This window comes from Cydia pomonella, chromosome 1 (assembly GCF_033807575.1).
Source record: "Cydia pomonella isolate Wapato2018A chromosome 1, ilCydPomo1, whole genome shotgun sequence".
NCBI classification, from domain to species: Eukaryota; Metazoa; Arthropoda; class Insecta; order Lepidoptera; family Tortricidae; genus Cydia; species Cydia pomonella.
The window spans coordinates 24,394,549-24,420,821 of record NC_084703.1 but is presented as its reverse complement, the minus strand read 5'-3'; the positions used below and the strand labels follow the sequence as shown (position 1 = coordinate 24,420,821).

Genomic DNA, 26,273 nt, shown 5'->3' with positions numbered 1-26,273 from the left:
AACGATATAGGTACAATTGAACAAATTAAATCTGAAAATGAATGGAAATTAGACATATTTTCGAGGTTTGGTTGGAGTCTGACCTGCAAATATAGTTCTAGTTTCCTTGTGATTTTTCTCATTTCTTATATGTTAGTATCTAATCTATCATTATATGTTAGTATCTATCTAACTGATCAAATTTAATATTATAGACATATTTATTACGGTCCGTGCCGAAGATCCGAACTGGCACTCGTATCATGGCGCGGCGCACTCACTCTCGCTTTCTCAGCTTAGAAATGCTCGGAGATTTAGCACGGATTAGCCAGAACATTTGTAGAATATTTAATCAACTTTCATTCAGATTCAGATATTTATTGATAAAATTTCGTATTTTACATGTAATTTTACAGTATATACACGGTGGCCAAAAAATATGTGCATTCCCGTTGCCAGGGAGGTTTTGGGATTATACTGAACAAGTTTTACTATGGGATCAATGCCGAAATCGCGAAAATGTTTATTTACTGTTTTAGAGGCCTTGAAACCATGTCTAAGAAAATATTAAAGTCGTATATGTAGGTTACGCTAATCTGGCATAATATTATTTGTCAGAAATTCACCTCGTAACGTAATTCACATGTAACGCAGAAACACTTTCAGTCGAATGATAATTTTGTATAACTATTATTTGACATTACTGTCACTACTCATAAATACAAATACATTTTGCAGCATATTATTTAGCAGATTACTGTTGTCGACTATCGTTTAGCATAATTTTATGTACAATAATCATCCTGCAGCATACTCTTATTATGGCATAATGATTTATACTGCTAGCAGAAAAGTGGGTTAATTTATGTAAGAACTGCGACCCCAACAGTTTTGAACCAGATTTACTAACATAGTCGCCAAAACCTGTCAGTTGTATGAGGACCGAAACAATTTTGGGGGCCGAATTTGAATTTTGAGTGCTCGATTTCATTCCCTTCAATATATCTCCACTACTCGGCATTTAAATTCTACTAATATAATTGAAAACGAGTGGTCAATACCACTAGATTCCTAATTTCTATTGCTCGTATTTCTAAAATATCAATTCACCTTTTTCCACAGATTTCCGAGTGACGAATTCGAGCGCTTGAAATTCAAAAATCAGCCACCTGTACTGTTTTAACTATTTCACTCCTTAGCAGTATTTTACATTTAAATTATTAAATAATGTATTTCATAAAAGAAGGAAGAAAATTAGTAAGGGAGAAAAAAGCAAAAACAATATTTAAATGATTATCAAATGTATATTGCAAAACATACGTTATTACTTCAGTTTTGTGCAGGCTTGTACCGTTACGTTCTTTATAATTAGGAGAATTGAGACTTAAACCAGGGCCCTTATTCGACATGCTAAAAGTGACGTTTCGTGTTGATTTCCATTTGATGTGAGAAATATTGTGACTTGTCGAATTGCTATTATCACCACCTGTCAGTGAACAATATCCACACTAGAGGCGGGGCGTTGTACCGGAATAGTTTTTGGAACAGGTTATTTGTAATAGACTACTTTTAGCTTGTCGAGTATTTAAAAGTACGGACTTTGATTTCTGAAATAAAACAAATATGAAACTTTTATCACCTCGTACCTCCATTCTTACCGTTACTTTAGGTAAAATAAAATTTTGTTAACAGATGGTCGTCTGGGTGTCTGTTGTATCTAAAAATAATGTAATAATATATAACAAAAATATGACAATAGATTCATAGCCTTCACTCAAAACGTCACCATATTTCCGACCCTTACCGAAATAATAAGTCGATATTTGTATAAATAATCCTTATTTGTAAGACGCCTAAGCACGGCAAATACGTAAACTGCCTATTGGGGGTCATACTCGTAAAACTGGTATTTTAGACGTACTTTTGGTACGAGTAACAGAGACGTACTTTTGGTACGCAGTCCCAGCTCTAGTCAGGATTCTAGTTGTCAAATATAAGCGTGTCGAATACGTATTAGTTAACTGTCAAATGAAATTAGATCAACGGTAGACTTTTTTGTCGATGGGTATGGCTGCCATGTTTGGATTTATGACATTTAAAAGGGGATCCTAAGGCAGAGAGTAGTTTTACCTGTACGATTTTGATTCTTCTACTGGACGCAAGATGGAGTTAGCTGCCAAATTCCGATCAGGCTGACGCAACTAGGAAGAAAAAAGTTTTGTATGGAATTTGTTTCGCAAATCATTGCCAACGAAGAAAAAGAAAACGTCAGTGCTATTTATTCTGTCAAGTTTACATCAAGTCTACTGTCAGCCTAATTGCTTTGTTTGTTTTGAAGGCTTCAATGTTTTGTTCGGGTATTTCGTGTAATTTCTTTATTATTTAGTGCAAAAATCGAAAATAGTCAACCGTGATCAGAGCAAAGAGCGAGTTTGTTACAATGCCAGCGAGAAAACGGTTTACTAAGTGTGAAATATGTGGCAAGCGAGCCACTCGAGAAAATCACGAAAAAAGGGATTTTATGGCGAAATTTCCCTTGGATGAAGACTGGTAAGTATTGCTTTAGATACTTTTGACCTTATTTTGGGTCAGCAGGCTATAAACACATCGAAAATTAGATATTTTACATTATTTTTCGTTGTGAACTAGGGATGTACTATAACTATCGATAACTAGTTTTATTTGTATATCAGTGTAAATAATTAAATTAAATATGTGAAATTTCCTTAGAACTAGCATGCAATATGACCATAATTAATTCGTCGAAGATTAATAATGCATAAATTATCTATTACTTATGCATTAATGGTCATTAGTTAACATATTTTTTTTATCTAGTGATTATTTAATATATTAACCTAAAATGTAAGAAAATTAATCTCTGTTTTTATGATAAATAAAAAAATATTATAGGACATTATTACACAAACTGACTTAGTACTAAAGTATGAATGGCATGTGTTGTGGGTACTTAGACAACGATATATATATATATATATACCCACAACACATGCCATTCATACTTTAGTACTAAGTCAGTTTGTGCAATAATGTATATATATATGTACATAGACCTAATTTATAAGTATTTATAAATACATAGAAAATACCCATGTCTCAGGAACAAATATTCATGCTCATCACACTAATATATGCCCGTTCCAGGATTTGAACCTGGGACCATCGGCTTCATAGGCAGGGTCGCTGCCAACAAGGCCAGACCCGTTCTCATGATTAACAGACATATAAATACATAAAAAGTTAAAGCATTGATATAGGGTTGTTGATAACTGGATGCCGAAAAACATGATTTATAGATGCATATTAGCGCGAAATAATCAGTTGATCATCTCATTAGCAAACACATGGAATATAAACTGTAGATAAAGTCATGCTTTTCCAAGGCTGTATGTTTTCTGATGCATGCAGTGGGCCAAATTTGTTGGGAACGAAGACCTGATACATTTTCCCATAGAAAAGTTACATTTATTCAAACATGTATGTGCACATAATTATGAAAATCAAGCATTTAATAAAATAAAAAAACACGGCTTAAAAACTGTATTAAAATAATTCGGGTCCACATTAAGCCCGACCAGATAGTAGTCCAATTAAGAACTATCCACTATATAACATACAACTTAAATGTGGACTCGATGCTAACCTGATTTCGAGTACAAAATTTGTAGACAGGAGCCTATGTTTCAACCCTCCCCATTTTATCGATATCGATAAGAATCGTAAGCGTGTAGCGTACTACACTATTTAAATCGCTTATGTTGGTACTATGGTTCTTTGACGGTTCTTTGTCGTACATTTTGGTAATGATTTGCGAAACAAACTGATTCCACTCGCTAGTATGGAAGTCCCGTCTCTTAAAACGTAGTGATTATATGCTCTTTGACAATGACATGCAGTTGCGTCGATGTAGATCTATCATAAAACGTACATGTGACGCATGTGACAATTGTCCAGGATGAAAGAACTATCTTGACAATTAACATAAAGCAATACAATACCACAAAATGTCAACAAGAAAACAGATTTATTATAAAAATACAAATTATATACAAAGCTTCATTTTAAAACCAATGGTCGTGGGTTCTAACCCCGGCTCTTAACAATGTGCATCTTGTAACATGTACCGATTGCTTTACAGTAAAGTAAAATATATAATTATCATGAGGAAGATGGAGTAGCCCCAATAAGGTATATTTTCCCCTCTGGGTTAGAAGGTCAGATAGTAGTGAGACAGGGAGATATAGTGAAGAATGCGGAAAAACAAGCATTTATTGTGTTGTTAGGCTAGTTCTTTTTTTCAAAATTTGAAAACGAACGCAACAGCATGCTCAAAGCCGCCTGTGAGTCAGAATCTGTTAAATTCAGGCTTAAGACGAAACAGGAGCTGAGCCCGTACACAAATTTGAGATTTTTAGGTAAAAGGTAAAAAATATCGCCGTCGCGGTGACGAGTGTGGCACCCCGTACCTAGCTAGAGACTATCCCTTGTGTGTGTACCAACAAACCAAATTTTAGACAAATATGATACGTCTTCTTCTTCTTTGTCGTTGTACTCTTTGCAGAGCGTCGTGGTCAACTGCTGATATCAGGCGCAGATGTTGCTTGCCGTACGATTTCTCGCCATTTTTCGCGGTTGGGGGCCATTCTGGCAAATGCGTTCAGGGGACCCTTCATGGCAGATTTGATTTGGTCAGTCCATCGCATAGGTGGCCTTTTGCGCGGTCTTTTTCCGTTTGCTCTACCCTGCACCACTAGACGCTCTATGGAGTCGTTGTTCCTCCTCGAGACGTGACCGAAAAAACTGAGTATGCGGGTCTTTACGAGAGTCGAAAGGCGCTGCTTGATACGGAGTTCTTTAAGGATGGAGACATTAGTCCGAAACTCGGTCCAGGATATCCCCAGCATTTTCCTCCAGCACCATATTTCTAGGGCGTCTATCGTCTTTTCCTCTGTCTTTCGGATAGTCCAGGTCTCCGCAGCGTGTAAGAATATAGGAAAAACGACGGCCCGTACAAGCCGAACCTTCGTGGTGTTTGTGACGTTTCGGTGATACGTAGCCTATACGTAAAAACTAGCCAAGACAAATCTTTTATAATTTCAGGATTTTCTACACAGCACAGAACATGGGACCCATATAGATCTCAATTCCGTTGTCGGCGAATCAACAACGACTCATATTCTTAATATTGAACTTAACTGGCTCTCATTTCACATTTATGTTTTAAATTAATTATAGGCATAGACATACCATATCATATTATAAGTACAAAGTTTCAGAGCAATCTAGCAAGTCATTTTAAAATGAGAGCGTAACTACATTTGTATGGAGAACCGAATTTGCTGCGGACGCACTATGTAGCATAATCGGATTAGGACCAACCTCGAAATCTCTGTAACAGTCATGAAATTTATTATGTATATAAATTAAAGGCCCCTTTTTCATGCCCAAACCATTTAACATTTGGAGATCTCGAGGAATCCGAGCCATCTTGGAAAATGTGTACCATCAACACAACAGTCAACATTAAAACTTATTAAATTCTACACAAAAAAGTCCTCGATATCTTTGCAGAACAATACATCTTGTTATAGAGAATACTTGCTGAATCTAAGTTTAACGCTTATACACTTCCAGGGGACATTCTTTTAAAAGGAAACTCGGAGGAATATGAATTCTATTTTTAACTATACATTTGTACGTGGTCTACCCCAATATTAACATTTTACTCTACTGTGACTATACCAGAAAGAAGGGTTATGGGTGTACGTACTGATGATTCAGTACACCCAGTAGCTAGGTATTAGGATACTGGACGGATTTTTTTAAATGACGTATCGTTAGATTTCTCTTGCCATTCACAACCTACTTTTACTTGTTCTATTAAAGAAAAATCAATACAGCCGCCTTGAGAGGACTCCGAATATTAAATCATATTTTTTCTTCTAGCGCCTAAACTATTGAGCGGAGTACAGTAAAACAGACATCAGTAGATCCACAGTTAGTATACAAGTGCTATGCAATACAAAGTTACTAAAATTAACGGAAGAAAAAAGTTTAGGGCTAAATAATACGTCATTTAAAAAATCCGTCCAGTATCCTAAGGTACAGGGTGTCCTGAATCCTCAGTACTTATACCCATAACCCTACTTTCTGGTTAAGTTGCAGTCAAGTAAAATATTGATATTGGGGTAGATTATGTACAAATGTATAGTTAAAAGTGGAATTTTTATTGTTCCAAGTTTCCTATTAAGAGAATATCCCATGAAAGGGTATAAGGGCTAAATCTGGGTTTAGCAAGTATTTTTTACAGCAAGATCATTTTTTTTCGCAAAGATGTCTAAAACTATTTTATGTAGAATTTTATAAGCTTGAATGTTGCCTTACACGATTATTGAATAAAGAACGTAGATTTAGAGTAAAACGCGAATTTCTCCTGGATGGTCCACATTTTCCAAGATGGCTGCGGTTCCTCGAGGTCCCCAAATGTCAAATGGTGTGGGCATGAAAAAGGGGTCTTTAAGGGGCGTATATACATACCAAATTTCATGACTGTTCAGACATTTCGAGTTTGGTCCTAATCCGACTGTGCTAATGCCACTATGTACGTAAACTGTAACTGTACTGCGGACTCAACCTTCACGTTATAATTTTTTAAGTATTAACGTTGACATAGTAACGAAAATAATAAACACGTCAATTGAAGTAAACAATATTATTATATGCAAGAAAATTTTGCAAAATAGGTACATTAAACATTAATGATTAATATGTAAAACACCATTAATTATTGAATTAAAATTATGATTTTGTGTTAAAAAATATGAGACCAATTATACAGCCCGATTACACGGGCTACATATTAAAAATGATTATCATGGAAACAGTAAATATACACAGGTGAACAAAGTTATAGTAAAATAGGTGCATAATTTCAGAGCTTGCCTGGCCCACCTGTACCACCTACCATGACCACGGCCGTCTCCTACTATTATTTTTTTCTAATACCTATGGCCTTACTAGCGAATAGTATTCCATGTTCTTGATCCAGAATTTAAACCCTTAACTACATATTTGTGGCACTTGGGGTTGAATTTGAAACTGTAGGGCACTAGCGTGGCTCTATGAGAGCGCCTTATTTAGGCTTCTGGTGACCAGAGGATCAGCATTGTTAACCAGCGCGGAAATGCACCCAGCCTTCTGGGCACCCTACCGAGCGACCAGAATATAGGGCAAATATTTTATGTATACGTTTTTGACTTAAGTGTTTTTATCATGTTTTATATTTAAACTTACAGATGTCGAACTACCAGCAAAGTTTTTGAAGAGGTGTAGTTTTTATATTTCCTGGTACCAAACTGATACAGGAAATTGGAACATCAGTAAATAATCTACACCGAAGACAATGAAATATAGTCACATAATACTTTAATGTTTTATTTTATTAAAGAAATCGGTAAAAAAATGTGTTAACTGAAAAAGATAAATTATTTTATTTGTAGTTGAATAACAAAATATGTATTTAATCTCCTTTTAACATAGGAATTCTCTTTGTGTAGGTACATATAAATAATAGGTACTTAGGTCTTGGTAAGTAATATAGACAGGACAGTAGGTCTTATCTTAATAATTTGAGATCTCATACATGCGTTCCGATATATCTGATGGCGACTGTACATACAATGGGGTCGCGTATACGAGTACAAAGAGCATTAAAATAGTTGTTGATAGACCAAGTGAGCGAGCTACTATGGTACCTATCTTTATATCAATTTTATGCATTATGTAATAGCGCAATACAGAATTTTTTTTTGACAAATGTAGTATTATTTTTATAGTAATAAAGGTTATTCATGAACCATCTCGTAATTTAAAAAAAACGGACTTTATCTCTAAATCATATGCCTTATATTTACAGATGTGTTAGGTTACAACTTGGTTCGTGAACGTGGTTTAGAAGCAACTTGAGACTGGGTGCGGAGTAAATTGCATCAATTTTTTTTACAATTTTGAGCGTTTCTAGGAGAATATGTGGAGCGAGCATTATTCGACGTGTAGGTGTGGGTTCAACAAAAAGATCGCATGTCAATAGTGCTTTATTGTCGTTAAAATTCAATTAATAATCGCCTTTATCGACCATCAACTGTGTGGTCACTTTTTAATTGATTGACATTGTCAGGTATAGTTTCACTACTCGCCGCCGCATTATTCATAGCGCATTACTTATACTATCGGATACAAGATGTCGCTGATTCTTGTAAAGTTATGTTTTAAAAAAAAAAGACGCCTTACTCTATGCCATATATTGTATGAAAGGAAGGGTATTCCCTGTCGTACGTCAAAAAATCCAAGATGGTGCCCAAGCCCATAGACAATAAAGTCTAGCAATAAAATCAACACTTGTCAAAATTTGACATTAGCAATCCACAGTCAGGTGACAATCAAATCAAACCGATCCACTTCGAGTTCAGAGCCATTACAAACTGTATAGTAGTAATAAACAAAGTTGATTTTAGTTTGATTATTTTTTCTATGAATGAGTTTTGATTGTTCCAAATGATAATATCCACAGTTGATAGAATCAACACTTGATACAATCAACATGCGATAGAATCAAGTGTTGATTTGATGTGGACGCGAAATTTGACAGTTGTGCATGTCGAATAAGGCCCCAGGGATCGTTAACGGTATAACTGAAATTAAAAATATCACGTCGCATTCCAATTATTTCTTTGATATTCCAGAATGGTATTTAGGTAGGGACAATGAATTAATAAATTACCTAAGTGAAATGTAAAAATAGAAATAAACAACCGAGATAACAAAATTGAATACAGATTAATTTGTATGAAAAATATATATACCGGTATTCGAACCCTGATTTAAACTCTATGAAATGGCACTATATTAAATATTTGTTTTTAATAATTATTTAAAAAATAAAAGTACAAACGTAAGGAAAAATCGACAGTGGTCTAAATTTGGTACTGAGAAAATGCGCGACAGTCATACAGCTGACATATGGATACTACGGTTTTCACGAGAAACTACTAATATTATCATGTCTTCTATAATAATCGAAAATAACGATATATGTACAGTCGAGATCATAAATATGTATACAGTTCTTAAAAATGTATACATATTTATGAACTCGACTGTACTATAACAATAGGAACGGAGTGACAAACCTAACAAAAATATGTGCATGGTGACACTGAAACAGTCTCATTTCATGGAACAATTTTCTACGCTTGAGTTTTAAAATGGTGGCTGTTTAATCACATTACAGACAATGTTGCCTTTCATATATACAAAATATAAATTGGCTGAATCTTCACAATTGAATTAAGTTAAACAGATTTTTCCAAAATAACTTACTAACATACGAATGCACGTATTCCTATCTGTGCTCGGCGGGGACAAATGGGAATACACCAATAAAAGGTGTGTTCCCGGTTGTCGCCGCGCCACGTGACCGCTGACATATATGTGGCGGGAAAAATGGGAATTATTTATATGAATGCACCTATTCCCATCTATGCCCAGTGGGCACAAATGGGATTACATCAAATAAAATAGGAACTTGTAAGAAAATACTTACACTTACATACATTACGTATAAAATGCGTGTTGTATAAAAATTGCTCTCGTGTTGTCTCATTTTGTGTTGTTGTATTGTATTTTATACCTAGTTATTTGGCAAGAATTATTGTGAAACTCCGTAAACATACTATCCGTCAACTCGTCAATTTCTGAAGAGTTTTTATGTTATAGGTGCGCAAAAAAGTTCAATCAAGAGCAATGAAAACGTCTAAGACCTAAAATCTACAAAAAAAGCATATTTTTATTATACTTGCATTTATATTCAATAAATTACTGTTTATACACCTAGTTTCATCTTGGTCAACACTCAAAGTTCGTTTCGTTATTATAATATTAGACACCTAGGCACCACCTATTCTGGCTTATGTACTGTGATTTATATATATGCTATATATGTGTCGGTAATTTTTGCATGATGTCCAAGTTCCGCCAAGCCAAGCAAATCTTTGACTTGGTAAAATGGTTTAATGGTTGGACGTATGTTCTTTATTCCAAAACAATTTCAACTATAGGACAATTCGCAACGGCAATATCGCTACAGCATGGACACATTCGCTGTACGGCAGAAGCATAAGCACGGTGGATTCGCTACGTGTGGGTAATGCTCGAGCATTTACAATGCCCATGGTTAAACCATACGCCAACAAAGATGAACTTTTCTGTTATGTAATTGTGTATTTTTAATATACCTTTATACATTATAAAACCTGAATAGTAGGGTACGATCCAAGAAATATTGTATTAAGTCCCCCTTAAGTCCGCCTTATATACTTTAATTATACCTGATTGCATAAAACCCCATTAAGGACACAATGCTAGTTCAGGCTTTTTAATATAAATGACTCTAAAATCAATTATAATCTATTTATTTAAATTTTTATTATCCACGTTATTTGTATTAAATGAAATGAATACGTGTTAACTGCTTATTAGGTCCAATATTACCTTCCTCTACTTATTTCCAGCACATTATTGTTTACTGATTTTTTATAAATTGATAAATGTTTTGCTCTCCTCTCAACTTTAAAGCTATATGTACTTACAGTTAAATAGATCGGCAACGATCGCCAGCACATATAAGTTAATAATTTATTTTATCACTTATAAAAAAAACTACGGCAGCGTGTACATACCTGAATCTAAGTAACAATGTTAAATTATGTTTTATAATATTTGATGCAACTTCGAGCCTAGTGCAACTTTTTCATGATATCACTATCACTTCACAAAATCGTCAAATCTATTATCCGAAAGATAGGCAAGGAGTAGGCGCGGCGCGGGCGATGCTCTGGTCTCAGGCGCTGTGTCAGTTTTCCAGGTGTGCGAAGCTTTCCGAGGTGACGATATCGGAGGGGAGGGACGCGCAGGGCGCGGGCGCCGGCGCGCGCCCCGCGGCGGTGTGTGCGTGCGCGTGATTGGCTGAGCGCGTCCGCCTTACGTCGTTGTAACGTTTTTCAGCACGTAGACAGAAAGGTTAGTTAAAGTTTTCGTTATTTTGTGTACTTACTCGAATGTAAAATTTATAATAAATAAAACTATGATTCAACCAATCGTAGGTATCATTAATTCTAAGACGTTGTATATAACCACAAAACAATGTACCTACCTATAATTGTACGATTTATAATTTAAGGGCTCGAGTCAAATATCCAAAGAGGGTGTGTTTAAACATGTTTCAATAGTTGATATAAAAGTTAGTTTTGACAGCGTTTCTTATGAACATATGATACTTTAACTTTAATCCAAATAAACATTTGCATAGATAATGATAATACAAATAATTGCACTCTACTTAGGTACCTAAGACAGAGGTTCGAGCGCAGTCACCATCCTAGTACCTACATGACATTTTTAAATTTATGCCATTAGCAATATAAGCGACAACAGGGTGTCATCAATAGGGCTTGAGTATGCGAGCACTGCGACGATTACTTAATAAAATAATTTGACAAATGATAAAGGAACCTGAAGCTGAAACGAGGCACGTCTATTCTGACAGGACTGAGCGTAACTTTTAAATAACAAAAGGCGCTCAAACAAAGAGAGAAATCTAAAACCAGAAATCATATTTTCTAGAGCAATGAAGTAAGAAACTCACAGATTTCAACTGGAATCCAGAAAAGTCCATAGGCAGTCCATGCCCTCCCTTTTGCTCTGCTTGTTGTTCGTATTATTATTTGTATGTGTTTACCCATCACGGAACAATGGTGTTCCGGATATTTGGAAGGTGTGCGCTGACGCCAACACGTAGATGCTCTTTTGACACTAATGAAATGGAAGGGGTACTAAGAGCGGATGCTTGAGAGTCGATGAGCCCTATTGAGAGTTGATGGAATCTAAAATGAACTTAGGCTATTGGCTGAAAGCGATAGCCTACACTATATATGTACCTACTGGGAAATAAAACCGGACGCCTGCGATTTTTATTTCCGGCAGACGGTGACTCGCCGCCACGAGAAAGTCCCCACAAAAAGCAACATATAAGATGGATCAAAAGCAACACCGGTGTGGGCCTGACGGTAGATATTATAGCCACGTCGCTACTTATGTTTTCGTATCTACCCTCGAGAACACGGTGGCCGACTCAGGCAACCTAGAGGCGGGGGGCCCTGTAACATTCACCTGAAAGGTGACAAAACTCCCAAGGAGCACATTGGTATGTGGGGTCGCTACTCCCCAATAGCTCGTTACAAACTGCCCTGCGTTGACTGATTGCACTGGAAAAACTAGCGATACCTATACTGATAGCGCACCTATAGTGGTACCTATAAATAAATTCGCAAAACATGACAATGTTATAAATGCGCAAAAAAAAATGTAAACAAGCGATTTTTGAGGAATCTTCAAAATTCGCTTGTTTTAATTTTCACAATGAACGATTGCAGCACCAATTTCCTAATTTGGGTGCCGCATTGTTGCGTTAATTAAAGGGATCGGTATATTTACCCGATTCAAAGTGAAATGTTTAGTTAGATTTAATAACAGTAGGTGATATAAAATTTAAGGATGACTCACGCTAGACCGGGCCGGGCCCGGGGCGAGGCGTGCAACATGTAATTTTCTATGACGGCGGATCGGTAATCACATTGTGCTTTCCATAGAAAACGTGGCGCCGGAAGCTCCGGCTTGGCCCCGGCCCAGTCTGGCGTGAGTCATCCTTTATTTGATCATCTCCCTAGAAATTGTTTTTAATAAGTATTTTGTTTAACTACGCTGCATGGAAATTGCTGCAAAAGTTACTGCGTCTACTAATAGGTAACTAGTTCGGGGTGGAAAAGAGAGAATTCACCTCAGTTAAATAAACACTATCAGGCCAATTCGAGGTTTAGTTATTCGATCTCATTACAATATGATACAGATCTGTTAGTGTCAAAAGTGACGTGTTTGGTTAAAGAAATGTCATTTTTGACAATGACATTGGCCTGTATTTTTCATTTTGTGTATGAGCTTACTCGTATCTGTAATATTGAAATAAATGAAATTATCGTTGCGTTTGATTAAAATCACTGAAAATAGTGTTACACCTACTTGTTAAGCTATTAATTAGCCTTCCCTATCACCGTAATTACGTAGTGACACATCTACACTCTACAGTGTCCTTATTTAGAAAGAAAATGCCATTGTCACCACACACCTCGCACAATACTGCCGGGGTTCGCATTCAATTCTGTTTTTGAACATTTTAGTACATCAAGTGCAGCATTTTCGCATAAATCCCCAAGTTACTCATGTTAGGTTAAGTTTTGTCTCGTTGTTCTAAGAATAATAAAGGTGTATATACTTATTATACATCGCTTTCGTACCTATGGCTGCAAATTCATTGTCTACATTTATTGGAGATTTTTTGTTATAGGTAGTTACTTAAGCAGGTATCCATTATTAATCATTTTATGATTATGGATCTTAACAATAAAAAATGCTGATAACAAACTTGGTAATGCGCTCAGGCCATTATCTTATCAATTAAAGGCTTACTTGAGACATCGATCATCGTTCTAATTGCGTACCTACTGTCGATACGTGGTTCGTGCTCTACTATTTATGCCCTTTGAAGACTTCTAGTAGGTACTTAGGTAGCATCCGTCATCTCTCAAAGTTCTTTTTTAAATTGGTTTAATTACATAACTTACCTACCTACTATCCACTCTACAATACGGTAGACATAGTAAATGCGTTTAAATGTGCCATTATTAAAATAAACATTTTCCTTTGTTGGTATACACCAATGAACCAGTACGGCACCATACAGTATTTAAATGCCTAAAGCCGCAACGTTGAAGATGCCCTACAATTTTATTTTATGGGTCTTAGCTAACGTTAAATCCCATCAAAAAGTACTGTCTGTCCTAGTTATTATACGTTTTTTATTACTCATTTAATCTGACATGAAAATTTGAGTCATTTGTACGATTGAAATCACATTAGTCAATTTTTCCTTTACGTTTTATTACATGATATGTTACGGGTAATGTTAGGAGGTTAATTAAACTCAAGTTTACCGGCGTATAACTAGTAGCACCCAAGCCTATTGGGTAAAGTTCTAAAATGTAAACAACATTAATCTGTCATCTGTGGGAAGACATAGATGTGTACGGGTAAATACGTATACATAATGTAAAGTAATGGTGTAAAAGTTGAATTAATTTTCTTTTTTACCCAAAATTCTTGGGTAATACTAGGTAGGTATACCCGGGTAAACTTAAGTTTACTCAACCTTCTAGTATTGCCCGTAACATTAAAGTAAACTTTAGTTTACCTGGGTAGACTTAGTATTACCCAAGTCTTTTGAAGGAGGTATGCATAACAAAAAAGCGTAGATGAGTTACGGTTTTATTTTATTTATTGTATTTGTGTTCTTCTTCTTCTTGTTGTGCCATGTCATCATCTGTATTTTTGTTATCGTTTATGTATTGCTCGCAAGTAGCTCTTTCAAGTTGAAATACGTATGTATTATCTTATTAACAGGACTACGCGTCTCTAATAACTCTAGTCAAGCGAACTCTAATACTTTTATTAGTTATTTCGAAAATTCACAACGAGTGGTGATCAATTAAAACACGTCACTAGGGAGTATTTTAAACCGACACCAATTGCGAATCGCCTATTCGCACGTATATCGTACTGATCGTAGGTTTTACAGTAATTACATATGGTTCTTTAAGCTGTTGATATAGTCACAGAAAGTGCTCATTCCCGCACTAGTGGAGAGTAGCACCATTTGTACTGTTATTCTACATTGTGTAATAAGGGCGATAAACAAGAATTTGCGAAGAAATGTTAATTAAGCTCGAAGCCGAAGGCCTGTAGGCCGTGGCGCACACAATGTTTTTCATCACACTTATGAGTAAAAAAATAAATTTTAAGTGAAATAATTCTTAAATACCCTGAAGTTTCATACATTCGTCCGTCATAGTGTAATTTTTGACAGGTTAGGCATCGAAGGCACAGATCCGTCCGGCTTTCAACCACGATTGAAAATTGTGTAAAAAATAATTTAAACAGCTATTAAATTAAATAAATTTAATATTTGTATACATAAACAAACATATTAAATTATAAACGTCAATATTTTAAAATTAACACTCGTATCTAGTAGGTTCCTATGAATTAGTGACATAATTAAAACATATGCTCATGGGCATAATATAGATCATTCCATCTCAGTACGCTGTCATACAATAACACCGTTTATGAGCAAGTGTGATGAAATAGTACATTACGATACAAGTACGAAAAATAGGAAATTCTAAACGAGTGGCGATAAATTAAAACACGACCGAAGGGAGTGTTTTAAATCGACACGAGTTACGAATTACCTATTCGCACATGTATCGTACAACGTTTTACAGTACATATGGCCCTTTAAATGTTCGACACAGTTACGTAATATGCTAATTTTCGCACTAGTGCGGTAAAGTAACACCATATGTACTGTAAAAAATATTACAGCGTGGCAGATAATTACCTATAACGCTTTATCTACCCGATACGACTTGAGCTGCTTGAACCTAATCATTCTTAATATTTCGTATATTATTTAAACTTAAATAAACTAATAAGTGTATACATATTCAACACAATGTGGCGTTCAACTGAGGATTACCAGAATAGTAATCAGGTCAGCAATAACATTTTTCTGTGTAGTATCTTGAAAATAGTCAGTTTTTGGGCGAGTGATGGCAGGCGCTAGTCCGTGCACAAACATGGCTTGTCTTATCTTCCCACACTTGACGCCTTCGCGATAAATATTTCAGGATACCTCCACTCCATCTCACACTGATATATCACTATTTACCATACTAACGCGATGATTCACAATACCTACTATTAATTTGATTTTGACATCTTTTTTTTTATTAGACCAAAAGTTTCATGAAAAGATCGGCTTTAATTATCTTATTCATTAGATTACATTATTTTAGCTTGACTCTTCGCACGCATTGTATATTTTTGAAACTTTAATTGGCTTATTACATATTACGGCGCTTAAGTGAATAACTCTTTCAGTGTATTACATTCAAAAATGTTATCTCCTCACATCCATAGTTTTTGTGTTAGTTTAAGCAGTCACCAGATAATTCCATCGTGGCTATATTTTTTCTACATCCGCTATTAATAAAACATCGATTTATATTTACGTAGAACAAAAATATTTATATTTTGCTCTCTAACACGTTTACAAACAAGCGTAGTCAGATTTATTTGACTACGCTTGTTCGCAAACTAGGTAGAGAGCAAAATGAAAATGCTGTACGAATTGTCGTTATAAAAAAATTATACACGGACCGGACCGATTGTCGAGAGATTAATATAACATCTATTAAAGTCATTTCCGTTTTCTGAATACACATTCTTAAAAACAAGTTTATAATTGTTTTGCATACGTATCTTATGAATATTTCTAGATGTTCAAAATACAAATGAATACCCACATATTATCTTAATCGATTTAATGTATATATATTATTTATTTATTTAAACTTTTATTGCACGACTTAACAAAAAAGAATACAAATAGCGGAGTTAACACTTTAAGGTAAGGCATTCTCTACCAGTCAACCGTTGGGCTGAGCAGAGACATTATCTTTAATTATAGCTACAAATTTGTTTTCAATTTCGTTTCAGCAAGCTCAACATCAGATTTGAGTTTGCTGAGTACATTCAGGTCATCGATTTAGATTTTAGAAATTGAATGTGTACTTTAGCGCGTTGATAATACAAATCATTTTAGATTCAGCCGATAAGCGCTTAATCGAAAACTATTGTAACGTTGTGTGACAAGCTGCTCGCTGTACTATCTGCAAGATGACAAGGGACTCGGCATTCTCAACTCAGCAAATATACAATGACTAAATAGTAACAAAAACATCGATCGATTACACTTTTCAAAATTTCAAACAGTATAAGTATTTTATTTAGTAGACTGGTCTCCGAATATCAGAGTATACCTTATCTGCCTACATTAATTAGTCTTATTTCTAAGGATTCCGTTGTGTTACCAAAATCAATCAACTTTAATTTACCCAAGGGGCTGCCCATAAATAACGTCATGCTAAGGGGGATCTGAAAAAATCACGAATGATCACCATGGTCGCGGTCTAAAAACACTCCACGTGTATTTTTTTTAAATTGGGCCAAGCCTAGAAGTGTAAAACAAATATACAACCTACATATAGAATTTACAACACAACAACAATGTGATCATCGCTTGTAGGCTCTAAACGCTTTATACAATTTTACATGGGTGTTACTATTATAGATATCCCAAAAAGAGTTTAGGACCTAACCTAACCTAACGTAACCTACCAGTATCTTACACGATGAAGTGTGAATTGCATTAATTTCATTTATTGGCGTGAAGCAGCAATATTTCAGATTGGCTTCTTGGGATGTTCCCGAATAAGGAAATGCTGCGTGACGGCCCGATTCGAAGAATGATTAAGACACGTTTAAGGTCTTGGAAATATTATTAAAAGATCGATAACTAAACGAAATGTCAAAATTGACGTTTATTTCGATTCCGCTGTAATCCCAATAAGATCTATCTACGATATTTCTGACGTCAAAGTGACATTAGTTGCCCGAATCGAGCTGCTTCTGGCAATTATACGACATACAAACGATATCTAAATGAGAACTTATCGTTATCGTATCTCATTCTTCGAATCGGATCGTGAATAAGGCACACGAAGAAGTATACAACTTTATCGAACATTTGCAACCTGTTTTTTCGAGCTTCCAACAGAAAACAGACTCAATAAAAAACTATAGTACATTGTGCAATGAGGGGGGTAAGTGAAATATTGGATACGAGGGAATTAAAGACCCGAGTTTGCAATATTCTTACACACAACACACAACACTTGCGAAGAAAAACCTAAATTTTAAGTGAAATTATTCTTAAATACAGTGACATGAAACATTCATCCGCCATTTCGTAATTTCTTGACAGTTTAGGCATCGAAGACACAAACCTATTCGGCATTCAGCCACGATTGAAAATGATGTAAAAATATTTTAAACGGCTGTTAAATTAATCAAATTACATAATTTAAAACATAAACAAAAATAATAAATTATAAACGAAAGTATTTTAAAAGTAAAACTCATTTATGCTACTTGGTTTGTATGAATAAGTGACATAATAAATAAATAAAACCGGCAAGAGCATGTCGGGCCATGCTCAAGTGTGGGGTTTCGTAGTTACCCTTCCGTCACAATAAGCTAAACTGGAGCTTAAAGTATAGTAGATTCTTAACCAACGGATGAACTGTGGATGTACGTCTTTTTACTATGAAGGGGAAACTTTTTGCGATAACTCAAAAACAGCTAAATTGATCATGTCCGCTATAGTTTTCATTTAATATCTTTCTTAAGTTCTACTTCCACGATTTTTTTCATATTTTTTTGACCTATGGTTCAAAAGTTAGAGGGAAGGGGACACATTTTTTTTTCTTTCGGAGCGATTATCCCCGAATATATTCACTTTATCAAAAAATGTTTGTTGAACACAACCCCTATTACTTTTGAAAGACCTTTCCAACGATATCCCACACTGTAGGGTTGAAGCAAAAACAAATATCACCCCCACTTTACGTATAGGGGAGGTACCCTAAAAAAAAGTTAGATTTTATTGTACGACTTTGTAGGCTTTATTGATTTATATATCCATGCCAAATTTCAGCTTTCTAGCACTAACGACCACGGAGCAAAGCATCGGACAGACAGACAGACGGACATGGCGAAACTATAAGGGTTCCTAGTTGACTACGGAACTCTAAAAAAGATAGCTTTTTTTTCAGAATCCATGACTCCCGCCGGAACAATATAGGCATTTGTCCTTCAGTACACCTCCATGATATAAGATCTTTTTCGAGCAAGTGTGATTAAAAGATTCTTCCAACGCAGGCGGTTGTTCGACAAGGCACGGCACGGCTCGGTAACCTCGTACGTACGTACCTAAGGACGCTTGGCAGTTTTCGGGTCTTTGCGGCAGCGTAAAGCGTATCCAAAGAAGCCGAGGCACGATGCAGTCTTTGGGAAGCTTCGGCAGTCTTCAGGTTGCTTCGGCAACGACGGCAACCTGAGGCCTACACAAAAACGCCGAGACAGTGCGAAACGTACCGTTTCTTGCTGATAATGGCCACCGAGCCTTAGAGAACAAAAAAAATAGAAGAAGCTTATGTGTAATTTCATTCCGTCGACGTCTATCTGTAAGCGGGCATATCTCAATATACATTTGAAAAAAAAAATACAAACTAAAAATGAGGGGGTTTCCATGCAAAAAAAGCGATTTATTTTCGATCTGTCAATCAATGCGCTCTGTCTCATTACCTATTCGTTGCCGCTACATCAAAGATTAATAAAATTAATTACAAAATTAAGGGGAGCAAAGCTCGTCGTAATAGAATGTTCGCGATCCCAGGACACCTCCCCAAATGGCACAATATGAGGAACGTCCGAGTGGCTGTGGCTCCTCCCTTTTTCTCAGTATAAAGAGCTGGGTGGTGAGAGCCCCACATACCCCCCAAACTGGTCCAAACTAACTAGCTTAAAAAGTAGTGTATGAAAAAAATACAAGACAATACTATATTCTACATATGAGTAATTTTGGTAACACAATGGAATCAATTAAAATGTAGATAACTAAAAACCCAATAGCGACGCAGAAATTTCCATGACTCCCGCCGGAACAATATAGGCATTTGTCCTTCAGTACACCTCCATGATATAAGATCTTTTTCGAGCAAGTGAAGCGCTGGTGGCCTAGCGGTAAGAGCGTGCGACTTGCAATCCGGAGGTCGCGGGTTCAAACCCCGGCTCGTACCAATGAGTTTTCAGAACTTATGTACGAAATATCATTTGATATTTACCACTCGCTTTTCGGTGAAGGAAAACATCGTGAGGAAACCGGACTAATCCTAACAAGGCCTAGTTTACCCTCTGGGTTGGAAGGTCAGATGGCAGTCGCTTTCGTAAAAACTAGTGCCTACGCCAAATCTTGGGATTAGTTGTCAAGCGGACCCCAGGCTCCCATGAGCCGTGGCAAAATGCCGGGACAACGCGAGGAAGAAGAAGAGCGACGCAGAAATTAGTTGTTATTTTGTAGTTATTCAGACATACAGCTTGTAATTCAAGTTCTGCTGTTATGAAAACTTTATACTTCGACTGGTTAAAAAACGTTAAGGTAGGTACGGTTACGTCTGAAAATAACGATACGGACAAAGTGCCAAAAATATGTATACACTACCCTAATATATGGGCCATAAGGTCGTGTATACATATTTTTGGCACTTCGATTGTGTCGATGTTTTCAGACGTGACTGTACTTTGATATTCTGCCGTGTAAACAAATCAGGAGGTCTAGGGTTTGAATCCTAGTAAGCGCGTTTAACTATTTGTGTGCTTATCACGGGTATTTGTTCCTGTGTTATGAATGTTTTCTATGTATATAAGTATTTAAATTATACACATATTTCTATTATACATATCGTCGTCTAGTACCCACAACACAAGCCTTACTGTGAGATTAGGTCGATTTGTGTAAGATTGTCCAGTCGACGTCAAATTATGTTTACATTTTTCGCCTTATTACGAAGGAGTAAGGTTTATACTACATATTGCAATACTGTAAACATAGTAGAATCCAGTTATAACGACGCCCAAGGGACCGCTGATATTACGTCGTACTAACTGGACGACGTACTAAACGAACGTCCGATTTAATTATTATTTAATAAAATAATTACTCAACTATCAAACAAGACACAAACAAACCCAAACGTGTCCATAATCAGATCAGCTCGATGGTACCAAAATATTGCATTGTCACCCAGCGTACATATACGTAAGCATATGATGTTTAAGCTCAATGGAAAAATGGGAAGTTGACAAACATATTAAAAAACAATGCTACAAAACGTCACATGACTAGGGGGGGGGGGGGCAGTCAGAAGTGACCAATCAGATTGAACTAGTTTTCTATTTATAATCATACAATTTTGGTGGAAATTTTGTAATAACAGTTAGAGATCCGATAGCGCGTAGATATTTATTTGTTATCGCGTTATCAGAGCGCAGTGCCCTCTCCCCCTGCCCGCGGCCGTCCCCGGGCCCGCGGCTTGCCCAACCCTTGCCCATCATATATAATATACATACTTTCTTGCACATTTGCTATCAGTATTAACATTTAGTAATAAGGCAATAGGCCTTAGTTTTTTCAAAATTTCAATTATATTTTACTGTGTAAATAGGTACTGACTCGTATATTAGATTACAGTCATAAGCGTCTCTGTAATGTACTTACTCCAACATTAGATTAGACAGCCTTACTCCTACATGGCTTATAAAAGCCGTCTGGTACCACCATAACTAATTAATATATCTTATGTGTATTATAAAAAGCTAATAGGTTTTTTTAGAACATAACTAATGTACATATAAATTAAGTAGGTACCTAAAGGTACCTACATAGTAATTAAGCTAGTATAACATACAATACATGACATTTTAAAATAGTAAACGTAAGTATTCGACTTATTCCAAAACTTCACACCGCGCATCGTAAAAGTGTGTACTGCCCTTTGGGCAAACCGTTTTTCACCACATTTAGCTTCTTATAAAAACATATTTAAGATGAAATATTTTAAAAAAGAATCAGGATATTACGTAAAAATTACTCAATACAGGTTGCTTATTTGTTTAAATATTCCGGCACTCTTGAAAAATACAAGCTTTATAAAAGTACTATTTTGGGCCTTATTGAACACTAGCAAGCTATTAAGGCCCGCAAAAATGTACATTTTGACAGTAACAAGAGCCTTTAATTGTTTTTAACTTTAAAATTATACAAAAACAATATTTGGTATCTTCACTATAAGAGGATATATTTAACTAGTGGAAATAATGCGCTTTGGGCCTTAATGTATATATTTGTTTAGTCGAGTACGGAACCCTAAGAACAGAGAAAAGAAGTGGGGAAAGCACACCTCCCTTATGAACGCCAGCGGAAAGTTTACACTAATAGGACTGTGGAGCAAGTTCGACAAATTTAGAAGAGGGCAATGTAAAAGTAAGTATCGCGTCATGTGTTTTGTGGTAACGGAATTGCCAAGCGTCACCTTTTGAGCACGAATGACGCCATCTGCAGTAGCTATCAAATTCAAAGCACTTATTTTAAAAAATATGGCTTTAGTCCAGTGGGACTATTTCGGCAGTATCGAGGTATTGGGAGCTTTGTACGGTTGATACAAGACAGTGTACGGTGATTTTATTATCTTCTTTTATAATTCGCCAGTATCAAGGTATTATGAGCTTCAGATACGACTAAAATTGTACGGTTAGTACAAGACAGTGTACGGTGATTTAACGCGATTGTGAAGCGATAGCTGGACTTTACAAGTAGGTACTACCGGCCGTTGACTCCACACTACCACATTAGTTTACTTTATGTATAAGCTATCGATAGTACACTTTCAACAATATTAATGAACAAAAAACAAAATAATTAATCACGAGGCGCAACCATTAAGAAAAATAAGGGCGAAAAATTGTTGCTGATTCTTTTCTATTATTGTATAGGGTAGTTTAGCCGGTTTACCGGCCACCTCTGGTTCTCGGCCACTACGTAGTTAAACTGTAATAATCAATCAATCAATCAAATCATTTATTTAACAATAACAAGGCAACTTTACCGCTTTTATTGACAAAATGAGGATAATCGGATAAATTCAGTTCACATTGACATATCCTAAATTTGTTTGCTTGATGACGTTTTGATTGGCTCGTCAGTGCACAAAAATGCTGGTCAAGGTGAAAAGTTGTGCTTGAATATTTTTCGAGGCAAGTAAAAATATTATTTCCGTGGTTTTCATTATTAATGTTAATGTGCATTGTGGATAAGTTGAATTTATGGTACATATTTTGATTTAAATGTACAAAATATTTGTAATAATTCAATTGAATTTTATGGTATTTGAACGGCTGCTTGACTACATAATCATACACTACATAATCATACCTCCATATACACAAATCACAATTATTACAATATTAACATTTAATGGGAAACATACAGCATATAATAAAACAAAATGGTAAAAACTAATCTAAATTAAAATATATCTAAATAAGGGCCCCGCGGCATTGTGCCAAAGATGCTGGCAGCATTCCCTCGCTGAATGGCAATACTTATGCGCTGCGAGAGAAAGCTGCCAGCTCTCTGGTCACCGGTAGAGTCTATGAGCCTTTTAATCATATCCTTAAATAGTATCTTGGCGCTTGGACCCCACGGCCCTAGTGTCTCGACTCCAAACGCCACAAAGTGGTATTGGGGGCCGAGACTTATTTTATGGTTGGTTAACTAAATGCAATGTCACAATGATATTTAACTTTCGGCCGCCCGGCCGAGAACGGGCTTGGGGCACGTAAATTTTAATTGATTACCCTATTGAATGAGAGCCAAAAAACTAAATATAAAATAAATACTTATTTGTATCAAAGTAATACATGTAGTTAGGTATCGGTCGCTTTGTATTTGGCGACTGAGAAAATGATTAAAAAAAGCTAGTTTTCGGCCTAGCTAATTTATGATGGCCGAAAAACAAGTAAAATTAATTTACTTTTCGGCCCTTGAAAAAAAATTTTTTTATATGGCTCCAGATTCAAAGTATTGCTTATAATGCCTTTGGGAGTTCATTAATTGCGTTGCTTTTGAAATTATTTTTACTCCCTTTCTCCGTTTGTTTTATTTAATGACTTTTTCTCGCTTTTTACACTATTTATATCCGATAAAAATACGTGATAGGTATTTGCTGAGAGCCATATGATATCTGGGGATAACTGGATTAAATCCTTCCCCCTTATCCCTTTAATACCTCACATAATTAATAGACGCCCAATTTTTTTAGAGAGACACAATAAACATTACAATAAGGCCGAAGATCATAATGCGCCATTCATTTATTACGTAAGACTATTTCCGGGGGCAGGGAGAGAGGGTATGACCAACTCTTATTTTTTCTTAAACGGAGGTGGGATCCCTTCCATCTTGATAGATACGTAAGATCACAAAGCTGCGCAAAGTTAAGATTATACTTTAAATTTTTAATGATACATTCTACTTTAATCATTTTGATTGATACAGTCAACTAACGTGCAATGTTGTTTACATGTATGCATATATAATTTTTAAAAATTAATATTAAACTTTTTAGATAGCTATAGATAGCTATAGCTGGCTGCAATGTCAATGATGCCGAAAAAAAGGACAGGACTAAGAATAAAATACGAAAGCGACAGTTGTTAAATTATACCGAACAATAATTGTAGCATTGAACATTTATTATTTTATTCAATAATAAATCCTTTTGATTGTGAAATAAGAGTAATTTAAAAACATAAATGACAGCGGCCGACAACTAGCTAACAAGCGGCCAAGAACCACAAAAAGTGTCTAAAATCCAGCTAAATTGCTACTGTATCATATTTTTAATTATATAAATATAACTTTGTAATTTTGATAGAAACATGGCAATGGCAAGTGCATTACTGGTATATTTTTAGTCTAAAAATCATAAAATGACAATGATTTGTCAAATATATTGTTCATAAAATCCATTTGAATTCGAAGTTTTACTTAACTGGCCGAAAACTGGCTAAACTACCTACCCTACAATGGCTGGTAGATATGTATTTAAAACTTGTGCGCTTAAAATGCACGATAAAAATGTAGGTAATGCATGATAACCTCAGCGCTATAGCGAAATTGATACACTGAAAATCCGTACTTAATGGTAGTTTATGTGACTGCTACATAATAAAAGGCATTAAAATACAAAAGGATCACACGAGTGTTTTAATGCCTAATTATGTACGATTACATACACTATTTTATCTACACACATATGATAAACTTTCTATGATATATTCACTAACCCTAATTACAGCCAACGTAGGAGCATCGTTGCTCTCTTGGCGGAACTCTCGGATATGTGGTGGCGTCACCAAAATATTTTTATCGCTCATTTTACAGGAAATTTTTGCTATAGTTACTTTAACAACAACGAAACATATTCATTATACTTGAAATTAATTAAACTGTACGTCAAATGCCGGTAAATGAAACGCATGTCACGCATTCGTAGTTTTTTTTAAAATTCAGATACAAACTAGAGTCGGGGGCCTATTTCCGTATTATTTGATACAAACTAACATGCGAGATATGTCAAAATTGTATGCAATTGACATTTCATTTCGAACAAAAAGGCATGTCGACTGATATTAGAGTAGAGGTCAAATCGAATACCTTTTCTTTTTTCAAGAAGTTCCAAATTTATAACCAAATTTGTAACAAAACAGTTTATCGTAATGTTGGCCAGTATTTACGGATTTTGAAGGCATCATAGAGGGTTTATGATATGTGTGGGGATAAAAGTTTTTTATACTTTTATGTGCGGATTTTTGTACTATCCACCCCACCTCGTGTCATGTAAAGCTAGTGCGTACATTAACATTTATTAAGTACATTAGTAAATAGTTCACGCCGAACTATAGCGTTGTTATTTTTATTGTATATACTAGGTGTCGCCCGCCTTCGACTTCAAATTCAACTTGGACATTGCGCAACAATTTAACAGTTAGTTTAAAAAATGTACATCACCCCGTGGCCTTTGTCTGTTACAATGTCTTTCTACGAAGTTTCAGGTTCAACTAAACAACTATTTTATACCCGACATAATTTTTCAACCCCTTTTTGTCCTATGAAAAAAAAAAAAACGCTGAAATGACTTTTCTTGTTTAGTGATATTGTATCTGTCTACTAAGTGTCCATCATTCACAAAAAAAAGTGCTCGTTCCCAATTGAAACGTTCAACCCCCTTTTAACCCTTTTAAGGGATAAATTTGCAATGGCTCTGAAATCACTTATCTTGTATTTTAACAAAATGCCTGTTTACGAAGTTTCTAGTTCCTAGCAATATTAAAATATTTTTATTTTTTATTTAATATTGCGTGTTGTGGGCAGTGTTGGCCGAACGTTAATTAGAATTGACCATATTGACAATTAACTATTACAAATTGAACCGTAAACTTTAAGCGTCCGTTACGGTTTACGGTTTAATGGTTAATTTTCAATAAGGTCAATTTTAATTAACGTTCGGCCAACACTGGTT

General features: G+C 35.6%; 1 protein-coding gene and 1 long non-coding RNA gene across 5 annotated transcripts in view; both read right to left on the bottom strand.

Moving 5' to 3' along the window:
• The window catches only part of LOC133518458 (transcription factor GATA-6-like), a 30,578-nt gene extending 19,013 nt beyond the window's left edge, over positions 1-11,565 (bottom strand). For all 4 annotated transcript variants that reach the window (XM_061852171.1, XM_061852163.1, XM_061852177.1 and 1 more), the window contains exon 1: positions 10,737-11,565. The gene's annotated coding sequence lies outside the window, so the exon portion shown is untranslated. The remainder of the gene's footprint in view (positions 1-10,736) is intronic.
• LOC133518554 (uncharacterized) overlaps positions 1-26,273 on the bottom strand; it is a 298,712-nt gene that overhangs the window by 191,593 nt on the left and 80,846 nt on the right. The gene's annotated exons all lie outside the window — the stretch shown is intronic.